This window comes from Miscanthus floridulus, unplaced genomic scaffold (genome assembly GCF_019320115.1).
Source record: "Miscanthus floridulus cultivar M001 unplaced genomic scaffold, ASM1932011v1 os_1686_1_2, whole genome shotgun sequence".
In the NCBI taxonomy this organism is placed as follows: Eukaryota; Viridiplantae; Streptophyta; class Magnoliopsida; order Poales; family Poaceae; genus Miscanthus; species Miscanthus floridulus.
The window spans coordinates 59,486-69,644 of NW_027097852.1; the positions used below are offsets into that span (position 1 = coordinate 59,486).

Consider the following 10,159-nt stretch of genomic DNA (forward strand, 5'->3'; position numbering starts at 1 on the left):
AAAGGTGACGTGAGAACGAACAAGAAGAACATGGCATGGGACCCGGCCGGCCTTTGATCGATGAAATAAGAGAAAATTCCTTCATTGCCATCAAAAGCTATACTTATCCCTTCGTTGCCATTCAAATCTATAAGTTCCCTTCATTGCCATTGATTTATAATTTTTGTTCCCTTGTATGCCATTTGCCGTTACTTTTTTGTTGATTCATCGTGCACACCGTTAAAATTTTGCCATGGTGGTGTACAGGTGGTGTCTAGCTCCAACCAACGGTCGGCCGGTGCCAGCGATGGCGATAGGTGCCAGCTCACCTGGACAAAGGACTCCTTCGTCGCAGACGACAGGTTGGAGTTGGACACCGACGACACCTCTCGGGAGCCGACGAACTCGCCGTTCCTCGCCCGGCGAAGCGCTGCGCGCTGAAGCTGAACAGCAGTGCCACAAACCCTGAGTCAGTGCAGAACATGTCCGGGCAATCCTCCCCGCCGTCGGCCCCGTCCAGCGCCTATACGCAACGCCGAGCACGCCGAAGTGGAGCCTCGGTGGCGACCTCAGCAGGCGGAGTGAGACCCGGGCGTCGGGCCCCGCCGATGCGTCGTACGCGAGGAGGCCCGCCACGGGCGCGGCCGGCGCATACCGACGCGGCATGCGAACGCGGCCGTGGAGTTTCCTACGAAGTGCTCGAAGACGATGGTGAGGCGGCGTGCGAACAGGGCCGGCACGACACGCGGCGGGATGGTGAATCCCGTGGCGTTGATGCTGTCAGCCCAGAGCGCGTTGCTGCGCACGCGCATCGCCCAGGCCCGGACGCCGCCCGCGCCGGAGAGGTTGACCGGGAGGGGCAGGTCGACCAGCTGGCTCGTGTTGGTGGTGGTGTCGCGGAGCAGCTCGGACGTGCGGGCGTGGACCGCGGCCTCGATGGCCGAGATGTTTTCGGTGCGGCCCTGCGGTTGCGCCTGGCAGGGGTGAAAGAAGCTAGCGGCGAGGACGAGAGCATGCACGAGCAGCGGCGGCAGTGGCACGGATACCTTGGCCATTGACGCCTTGTCTTCGTTGGTGGGCTAGCTCTGCGGCGGCGGCGTGTGGCAGCGGCAGCAGCAGGAAGCCGCCATCGCGACGGAGAGGAATGGAACGGTGGTGGTTGGAGAGGCCAAGCTGGGCACAGAGGCTAAGCCCCCTTTGGCACGGCTCGTCAAGCAGCTTCTTGAGCGGCTTTTGATGAAGCCATGCCAAACAGTGGCTCCTCGAGATGGCTCGCGACCAGAAGCCGGCAGAAGCCCCGCAAAACGCGGTGAGTGGAGCACCGGCGGCGGCGTGACGCGCCTGATGCGCCGGTGGAGACCACGGCGGCGGGCGGGGCGTTGCATCGGTGGTGTCCGCCGGCGGGAGGTGGGGGTGCGGGGCCGAAGGTGGAGGGCAGAGGACCGGAGGTGGGGGCGCGGGTGATGGCCTGGACGCCGCCTGAGAGAGAGAGAGAGAGAGAGAGAGAGAGAGAGAGAGAGAGAGAGAGAGAGAGAAGGAAAGAGAGCCGATCGGATAAGGAGAGAGGAGGGGAAAAGAAAAGAAGGGGAGAAGGAAAGAGAAATAAAAAAGGAAAGAAAAAGAAAAGGAAAATGAAGAGAAAAGAAAAAGAAAAGAGAAAAAAAGAAATTTTAACGGTGTGCACGATGAATCAACAAAAAAGTAACGGCAATAGCACACAAGGGAACAAAAATTATAAATCAATGACAATAAAGGAAACTTATAGATTTGAATGGCAATGAAGGGATTAGTATAGCTTTTGATGGCAATGAAGGAATTTTCTCATCAAATAAAGGAGGCAAAGAGGAGCAGTGCTTTTCACAGCTTTGTTGGTTTATCTACCCCAAGAAGGGGGCCGTTCGTCGCTGTGAAAGGGTTCCCTATTATGTGCCGACACCATGGCGCACGCTCGCACGTGCTCCCTGCTAGCTGCCCGGCCCTGCGGCTGGCCAATCACAACTGCACACACACAGGCCCTGCTTGGACGGGCATGATATGATCACATGAACACATTTGGACTTGCGACGTGACGCCAAAGGAGAAAGAAACATGAAACCTAGCTTTCCAAAGACATGCTGTTGGTGGTATAGAATAACCTTATTAGCTTGCTGTGTTGACATATAATTAATTTTATTACTACTAGACACCAAGAATTATCCCAACTTCCAGCTCTTGTGATATTTCCATGCTAGCTCTACAATAATGCGTGTCCTGTTCTCGGAAAGGAGAGAATCGACAACGAGAGCATGCACTACCGGTTGGAGTGAGCAACCAGCTCTGTATCGATCGATCGCTATCACACAATAACCAAGTTGCTCTTGAGCTCAGCCCACTAGCCTCCTTGTCACTGTCCCAGATCTGGATATCACTACCGATTTAAAAACCCACTTCACTGTCGAATTTTGAACCGACAGTGGCATACCGGCGGTGAAAGGGGTTGACATCACTGCCAGGTCCTTAAAAACTGACACTGATCTATAGAAAACAGTGTCGGTTCCTGACTCCATCCGGCAGTGTCCAGTTAAACAACACTGCCGGTTTGTAGTGCCAACCGACAGTGACGGTTGCTTCAAGAGTGTCGGTTCTTGGCTCAAGCCAGCAGTGTTGAGCAAGCCTACACTGTCGATTCATGGATCAAACCGGCAGTGTTGTAGTAAATATCAGTGTCGGTTCATGGATCAAACCGGTAGTGTTCTCGTAACTATCAGTATCGGTTTATGGTTCAAGCCGGCAGTGTTGAGCAAGCCAACACTATCGGTTCATGGATCAAACCGGCAGTGTTATAGTAAATATCAATGTCGTTTCATGGATCAAACCAGCAGTGTTCTCGTAACTATCAGTGTCGATTCATGATTCAAGCCGGTAGTGTTGAGCAAGCCAACACTGTCGGTTTCCTTCTAACCAGCAGTGATGGTTACGACAACACTGCCGGTTTATTGCTAACCGGCGGTGATGGCCCGTTCGTATTATATTATTTTATAATTTATTTTAATTTATATTTTTTCGTGGAATCGTGTTTCACTTTATATACGCTACGTAGACGACAGGTCCATCAATATTAAACATTACAAATGTTACGATTACAATTCAAATGTTCTTATCCACATCTTGATCCCTCAAAATAAAAAAGAAATGTTCTTGGACTTCACACATGCTTCTCGGACTTCCTACAATAATCTGGTAAGCCGCTCTGGGCCATACTGGTCCTTATACTTCATGGATTGTGCAATGGAAAATACTCCATCTTTTTCCAATACCTCGGCTAAGATGAATTTTGCCAGCTCTGATTGTAGTGCGACGATCTCCATGTCTAGCAGCCTTTCGTGCTTAAATTTCTTACTCTGTCGTTCAAAAAAGATGATATCCAAAGAGGAATAGTAAATCATTTTGTTGAATTATTAACAGACATAAATGAAATGTAGATTATACACACCAACTTATCGGCTTCTTCCGATTTCCCGCCGATGTAGCGAAGCATTGCCCACATTACATAAAACCCGCATTCATTGTTTTCCGCTGGCTGTGATAGGTACTTCCCCTCCATTTCGACAACCTTAAATGGGACCGGCGTCCCACCGATATATCTTCTTCGGACACTGAGCAACATTAAAAGGAGAAACATTAGAAATCAGTATGTGTGATTAGAAAATAATAGTTATTAGGATCGCTTACTAATTCAGCACTGCCACCAGTGCATCCAGATGATGAAATGGTTTTTTCTTCGAGTCCCACACCTCGAGCAGATTTTTGACAAGATTAATACAAATGAAGACGAAATGATTGCTGCAATCATAGAATCCTAATTATCGAATAATCTTAACAAAAAAAGAAGCATAAAATTAAAAGCCGAGAACATATACTTGCAGTTGTAGGCTAGAAGTATGTGGGTTTTCTTCTTCATCGTGAATTCGTCGAAAACAGTAATCAATCTCTGTTTCAGGTCTTCCACGTCACGTCCATAGAGGCCTAGACATGTCCTCTCATTGACTCGCATGGGGTTCAAGAAGCCTATGTAATTCCATTTGCTTTTTAGAATGCAAAATTTTGCTATACACCTACATAAAATCATAAAAGTGCTCAAAAGTTAATAATTTGTATCTCGAGAGAGTAGTTAATTGTAATATTGTGCGTGTAGGGTACTTACATAGTCCACAACGTCAACATTTAAACATCGAGAGAGCGTTTCTGGTATAGCTGGAACAAGCGCTTCAGAATATTGGAAAACATGTGGCGAACGGATAATAACCTCAAAACCAAAGTCGTCCTGTCTCTGTTGCTTGAGCCATGTAATATTCATGTAACTGGCGCATATATGTTGTTAGATTTTTATACTGATGATCGGGAACCAAAAGATTGCCCCTTCCATACTTCATTGCCGATGTTCCCGTCCCTTGTACATCATAATAGATGTTCGCGACCTCTTCGATGGTTAAATCAGGGTTGTCTTCGACTAACTTCATAATATTCCTTAAATCTTTATTGTGTATTTCTTCGTCTCTTGTTGTAGCGTATTTATTCTGTGTTTGCCTTTCGAATTCGGACTTCAACAAAAATAGAGGCAGCGAGGCACATAGATTGAAGAAACTAACACAATCTTCCTTCGAGATTGTGCTGTAAATTTGTCTTTCATCAAGGTGGTAACGCTGCCACTGAACGGCCTTTTTCTTTTATGTTGGTCCACTTTGGGAGCATTAGCGACCGAATCCAAGGACCTTTTCCTGCGACTGCGAGGATGTTCTTGATCTTATTTTGGGCTGAGGTGGAGGAGGAGGATGATGATGAGAATTATGTTTTCTCGGCGCTGATGAAGATGGAGGAGGAGTCTCTTTTCTCGGGGCTGATGAAGATGTAGTCGGATGAGGAGGAATATAAGAAGACCTCTGTCTTCTCAGGGGTGATGGCTGTGGATGAGGAGAGGAGTGATCTCTATTGGAAGATGGTGAGTGATCATCGTGGGTGGGCGAAGACTCGCCGTCGTCCTCATCATTAGAGGACAATTGATGGTCAAGCTTAATGAAGAGCTTGCGCCTAGGCGACTTGAGAACCCTTATTTTGACCAAGTTTCGGTCTGTCTTCCACTATGGGGTACTTAATGGGTATCTTGTTATACTTCTTATCAAGTATTCTATCATTGGTGACATGAGCGTACCCTAGTGGAATTAGGCGGCCATTAATTGTCCCATCTCCCAGTAGGCCAGGCCTGGCCGAGCGCCACCTTGTCCTTTGTCCATTCCTGACAGATGTACAATCTGACATTGATGGGTTCAGTGATGTTGTCCACCGGATGAGGCACATTTGCCTCTTCTTCATCGAGCGAGGTTGATCCGCAGCTGCTGTGACCCCTAAACTGTGGGCTAAAGGCACTAGGAGTAGGGTTTTATGGTACTACTGACCCCTTGGACAGCAAAATTTGCTCGACTCGTGCTTCAACGGTCAGCCTCAATCCGTGCTTCCATTCTATCTTTCATCTCTTTTAGTCTCCTCAAATACTCTGCCTCATGTTCTGCTCTACCCCTCGAGAGGCTCCGGTAAGTGTTAGATTCTTAGGGGAATGCTAGTTTCCAAGGAACAACATCAGTTTCCTCTAGTGCGACTAGGGTGCTCCTTGGTTCCAAGTGCTTGGGTGAGCATGTCTTTCTCCCTATTAGAAGTGTGAGTCCCTTGCCTCACCTCCTCAGTTACCTAGGAGATCCTCTGGATGAGTTCACTCATGGGTTGATTTGAGGAGCTAAAGCTCTCGTCCTCGGTGTGCCGTACATTTCTCCCCATACAGTATAATACTGATCTAGGCTCCCAATCGACGGTCTCAACCTGAACGCCTTCCTCAGCAAGGCGATCCATCTTTTGAAGTTCTGCTTTAAATTCTGGCATCTTTTTGGCGTAGCCATGAGAGCCGAGATAATGAGGATTCGTCACTTTCTGTGAATTCTCCTTATTCTTCTTGCTCAGTTCTAAGTACTCCTCGGATAACTTGTATTCCTTGAAAGCCTGCCAGAAGTCCTTCTGCTTGCTATACTGTCCACCACCTGAAATCTGGCTCTTTATTTTGGAGGACAAAATTCTTGTACAATGTCCCCTTGAAATTCTTGAAGCATGTCCCCATGATTTCTTTCACTTTTTTCTTGACTAACTCCCTGTCATATTCAGTTGGGAAAGTGAAATACTCTGGGATCTTGACATCCCATATGTAATCCTTCTCGCTTTCGGGGAACCCTCCACCGGTCATCATCTTTCCCAATCCACTTCCTGTACTTAATCGGGATGAAGTCCCTAACAAGTAACCCGAGGATAGTCTTGTATTTGGTCAAAGCTATAGACGGTGAGAGTGGATCCCCGAATTCATCGAACTCAGTAATGTGCTAGTGTGCATTCCTACTAACAGGAATCTTTGACATGCCTCGCTTGGATCTGGCCTTCCTGCTACCCGAACCCTCTGGCTCCTCGACCGTCGGAGGCTCCCGCTAGAGACACCAAGTAAGCTATGACCCTCTCAATTGATTAGCGTGTGTGGATACATAGTGACATGATACCAAAGTTACCTGACCATCTTGGTCATTTTGACCCATATCGAGTAGGCCGGACGGGTCCATGGCTGCTCATTCTCACCGACCTGATTGACACCGTCACCGTTTGTCGGATCATGCGGCTCTCCTGTCCCAGCGATATCAGCCGCTTCTTGTTGCCGATCAGTTCTTCGACAATGGGGTAACATGCGACTGATGAGTCATGGCTGTGACACGATCGTGATTAGTTTTGGCCACGGACAACTACTAATAGCATATGTTCATATATATATATATAATATATTTAATGCAAAGTCTAATAATAAGTCCACATACAACAAAGTCAAATAATAGCATATGTTCACCTAGAACAAATTCATTGTTTGATTGACCACATACAACAAAGTCCACCTATTGTTCTATGAAACTAAGCCTACATCAACTTCTAAATAAGAAAAGCGATGACCATAGCCATAAATAAAAGCATGACATATTTCCAAGACCAAGGAGCAATTCTCCTAATCTCCACATCTCCGGCGGGTGGCTTCTCTTCGATCTCCAATGCCGACGAATGGCCATGGTTTGCATTCATTGGACCATGGTAGGCCGGTTGCCCATGGTTTGCAAGGATAGGCCGGATGACTATAGTAGGCCCTCAAAGTTTCAGCTTCTGTGTTGTATTTTTTGTGCAAATTACCAGGGTAGCGATTGACTTGAGCATAGCAATCTTCCCAGGTTCGATAAATCCTAGGCATGTGACCAACATGCACTACATACCATGCCATGGTTGCCTATACATTTAAGTAAATTAGGCATGTGGTAAGTGGTAATGGTAACTCACTAAACAAGACTTATTATTCAAGTTGTATGGCCAAACTAAATCTATTTAATGTTCCTTATCCTTGACATTCCAAACTAAATCTATTTAAGCAAGAGCAGAAATTCTTATCTAACTCTTACACAAATAGAACACTCTCTACCGTCATAAATAAGATGTCCATAGTCATTAACATGTACCTTTGACTGCTAGTTTCCATTGCTTGCAATAATTACAAAGTACAGAGATATCATAACCTTATGCAACTACTATTCGAGACAGATATGCTCATATCATTGTCACATATTTAATCTAACTATGTCAAGAGGTGTTGATGATCAATGTTTAAATACTTAGACTACACACAGCGCAAAAGGTCACTTAGCTGTGACTCGAGGGAATAACTTGTTGCGACAACATGCAAATAACACCAATGGTTCTTAAACAGTTTAGGGCCATGATTACTAGGTCCTCTCTAAATTAGTAGGTAGCATAATCTCTTCAGGGAAAAACTAACTAGTTTATGTAATAGCATGTACATATAAGGATAGCTAAACCAAGAAGTAACAACATGTAACTCAATCGAATAGGAATCGGCTGCTATTGGGAAGACAACAACCGTGTGGCATTTCATCTAACACTTAGCGGGTAGTGAACCATGCACTCACCGTGGAGGTGTGAAAGCAGCTGTCCGCGCGCGCTCCTAAAGGCCTCGGCGGTGCTCTGACATCGAGCGGTGGATGGCGTGGGGAGTGCTCCGGCGTGGGGCGGTGCACGGACGTCGGTGTCGAAGAAGAGGAGCACAGGGCTAGGAACGGCGGCGCGGGGGGCGGTGGACGGTTGCTCCGACATGGGGCGGTGCACGGGCCTCGGCATCAAAGAAGAGGAGCGTGGGGCGGTGGACTGGTGCTCCGGCGTGGGGTGGTGCACGGGCGTCAGCGTCGAAGAAGAGGAGCGCGGGGGACGGTTGGCGCATGGTTGAATTTTGGATAATTTCAACCCACGGTGGCCTTTTATACCAGACCTCATCACTGTCGGTTCTATTTAGAAACCGGTAGTGATGGTGGTACATCACAGCCGGTTGTAAGTAGGAACCGACAGTGATGGTGGTACATCACTACCAGGCCATTCTTTAAACCAGCAGTGATTTCCATGTAGCGGTTACAGCATAAGTAACTTATCTTTTCCACTTCTTTCGAATACCTCCTACTGGCTCAATGGTTAAGACCCCGCAACTTAGCCCCCGATACCCGTGTTCAAATCCTGGGCGGCCCAATTTTTTTGGTTTAATTTTATAATTTATTAAGCGGTCTAGAGGTCAAAAAAAAAAATAAACATTGGCACACATCATATACTAGCGCAGCGGTTAAGTGTCTGAACTCTGTAGCCCGAGATCCGAGCTCAAACCCAAGGGCTGGCACAATTATTTTTTAATTTTTTATATATCACTGTCGGTTTTCAAAATAAACCGATAGTGATAACAAGCATCACTGTCGGTTGCTTCTCATCACTATCGGTTTTTTCAAAACCGACAGTGATGTTTATATATATTAAAAAAATCTTTTATATACTGAATAAATAGAAGCATATGTATTCCTATGTCGAAATGGCTTGAAATTTTTTTGGCAAGCTTGTACACCCAAATTGAGATCTCATACAGGATCTTAGGTTTTTCTAATCATTTTTTTATTAATTATATTTTTCCATGTGCTGAATGAGACAAAAGAGGGTGAATTTCATCTTGGACCCAATAGATTTTTTCATCCACCTCTACAAAATTCTTATCCCTAGGACACATTAGATCCTGTGTAAAAGTTTGGCACCATTCCGGATCTTTTCATGGGTAGACTCAGTTCAACCTATAATTAAACGGTCTCGTCGCGCGGAAATTCAATTAAACCTCAGAAGTAGCAAACCGTCTCCAGAAAAATCCCAAACTTGGTGTTTCCTTCACACGTGGTACATGCAAGCCTGAGAATAATTTTAAGACCAATACAATATCGGAATGCATATGAACCACAGAAAGCTTGATAACCTATGTGTATAGTCATGGTTCGATGAAAGGGCACATGTACCCCTATGAAGCATGTATACTCCGCCTATCTCGAAATGGCTTGAAAATTTTTTTGACAAGCTTGTACACCCAAATTAGAATCCCACACAAGATCTTAGGTTTTTCTAATTATTTTTTTATTAATTATATTTTTCTGTGTGCTGAATGAGACAAAAGAGGGTGAATTTCGTCTTGGACCCAGTAGATTTTTTCATCCACCTTCACAAAATTCTTATCCCTAGGGCAATCCTGTGTAAAAGTTTGGCACCATTTCAGATCTTTTTGTGGGTAGATCTTTTTGTGGGTAGACTCAGTTCAACCTATAATTAAACGGTCTCGTCATGCAGAAATTCAATTAAACCTCAGAAAGTAGCAAACCATCTTCAAAAAATTCCAAACTTAGTGTTTCCTTCACATGTGGCACGTGCAAGCCTGAGAATAATTTTGAGACCAATACGACACCGGAATATATATTTTTAATTGTCCAACAAATATTACACGAATTACATGCATGACAATAATTAAACACACAAAGCTGTACATATTAAAATTAGAACCCAATTAAACTACGACCTTAAAAACCTAGCTAAATAAATATTAATTACTATCAGAATCACTGTCGGGATCGATCGGGCCACGCACACTAACATGCCTCTGTAGCCATATATGGTAATTGATGTCACGGATTATGTATCCGCTTGTATCGATGAAGTCCAATACCCATATGAGTGCACTCTCTCGTACCTCACAATACCGAAAGAATAGCCG

General features: G+C 45.6%; 1 pseudogene; it reads right to left on the reverse strand.

Annotated features, from left to right (window-relative positions):
• Positions 1 to 219: 219 nt before the first annotated feature.
• On the reverse strand, positions 220 to 1,034 carry LOC136534212 (uncharacterized; annotated as a pseudogene).
• Between the last annotated feature and the right edge of the window lie 9,125 nt (positions 1,035 to 10,159).